The sequence below is a fragment of the Pongo pygmaeus genome, chromosome 4 (genome assembly GCF_028885625.2).
Source record: "Pongo pygmaeus isolate AG05252 chromosome 4, NHGRI_mPonPyg2-v2.0_pri, whole genome shotgun sequence".
In the NCBI taxonomy this organism is placed as follows: domain Eukaryota; kingdom Metazoa; phylum Chordata; class Mammalia; order Primates; family Hominidae; genus Pongo; species Pongo pygmaeus.
In genome coordinates this window covers 35,591,457-35,593,500 of record NC_072377.2, presented here as the reverse complement: position 1 = coordinate 35,593,500, position 2,044 = coordinate 35,591,457, and positions in this window count along the sequence as shown.

Here is a 2,044-nt window from a genome sequence, read left to right as displayed (position 1 = left end):
TAAGCCTTCAATGGAACAGATTTTATTTGATTGCAAAATGCCCAGGGAAAACCCTAATATAATTACTGCAATGCTTTTTTTGTTGTGTGGTTTTATATTACTTCAGTAAACTGCTATACTACATTTATCAATGTATTCAGTTATAAAGACATATCATCTCCCTATTAATTCTCAATGCTTTTTAATAAAACAGAAATCCAGGCAAATCACTTCAATTTTACAAAAGTTCTAAACTTGCTTCCCTGAAGAACGCATCAATTAAAATGAACATGAAAGCTGGGCATGATGACTTGTGCCATTATTCTCAGCCCTTTGGGACCAGTTGAACCCAGGCATTTGAGACCAACCTGGGCAATATGACAACCCCCCTAACCCGCCTCTACAAAAAATAAAAAGTAGCCAGGCATGGTGGCACATACCTGTGATCCCAGCTATTCCGGAGGCCTAAGTGGTAGTATCATTTGAGCTCAGGAGGTTGAGACTAGAGTGAGCAGTTATTATGCTACTGCACTCCAGTCTGAATGACAAAGCGAGACACTGTCTCAAACAAAAATGAATAAATAAATAAATAAAATGAATGTGAAGTACGATGTATCACAGACTAGTTTGTTTCTTACTAGAATTTAATAATAATTGATCAGAGTGTCTAAATTTCATAGACATTAAGCATTTCTCATGGGTATCTTTGCTAATAACTGGCTTGCATGGATCTGGGTTATTATTTACCTTTACTTTTCTTTATAAAATGCTGTTCAACCTTTGTAACTAAAATTACTGCTCGTTTAGGAAGTAATACTAATTACAACTCTCGTTGAGGCATAACTTTGATTATATTTCCCCAAGGAAAACTCACCAGCATTTAGACTTTTTAAAATAACCTTAAACTATCCTAATTAAATACATGCATATGAAATTCATTAGATAATTTCCTCAGAAAAACAAAGTAGAGTAAATGTAACTAACTAAATTTTGTTGTAGTGAATGCTATGGTTTATACCATTTCATATGAGTCTTAAGTTTTTATGAGTTACAACCCTCTTTGCTTGGAAATCCTGAACTACCCTTTTAGACTTGTACAAGTACCAACAACCTCAGTCTGGCAGTTGTTAAGTGCCTTGCTCTGAATGTACAAGCTCTGGCTTGGCCTCTTGCCATGATGTCAATTAAGGCCTGCTTCTTCAGTATTTGTGCTATATCAAGGTGCCAGTTTATGATAGGAAAAGAAAGCCCTTCAGATTACAAGTGCTGCTTCATTTGGATTCTGTATTAGGCTGTTCTTGCATTACTATAAAGAAATACCTGAGACTGTGCAGTTTACAAGGAAGGTGGTTTAACTGGCTCATGATTCTTCAGGCTGTATAGGAAGCATGACACTCGCATATGCTTCTGGGGAGGCCTCAGGAATGTGAACGGGGAGCAGGCATCTAACATAGTGTGAGCAGGAGCAAGACAAAGAGTGGGGAAGGAGGTGCCACACACTTTAACAACAAGATCTCATGAGAACTCACTGACTATCACAAAGACAGCACCAGGCTACGAAGGATCCACCCCCATGAGACAAACACCTCCCATCAGGCCCCACTTCCAACACTGGGGATTACAATTCAACATGAGGTTTGGTGGGGACATCTATTTGGACTATATTGTTCCTTCCCTGGCCCCATAAATCTCATGTCCTTCTCACATTGCATAAGATAATCATCCCCTGCCAATAGTCACTCAAAAGTTCAACTCATTTCAGCATCACCCAAAAGTTCAAAGTCCAAAGTTTCATCTGAGACAAGGCAAGTCTCTTTCACCTATGAGCATGTAAAATAAAAAACAAGTTATATACTTCCAAGATACAATTAGGGTACAGGCATTGGTTAACATTCTCATCCCAAAAGGGAGAAATTGGTTAAAAGAAAGGAGTTACAGGACCCATGCCAGTTCAAAAACCCAACAGAGAAGTCACTAAATGTTAAAACTTCAAAACAATGTCCTTTGACTCCATGTCCCGCATCAGAGCACACTGCTGCAAGAGGTGTGCTCCTATGGCTTTGGG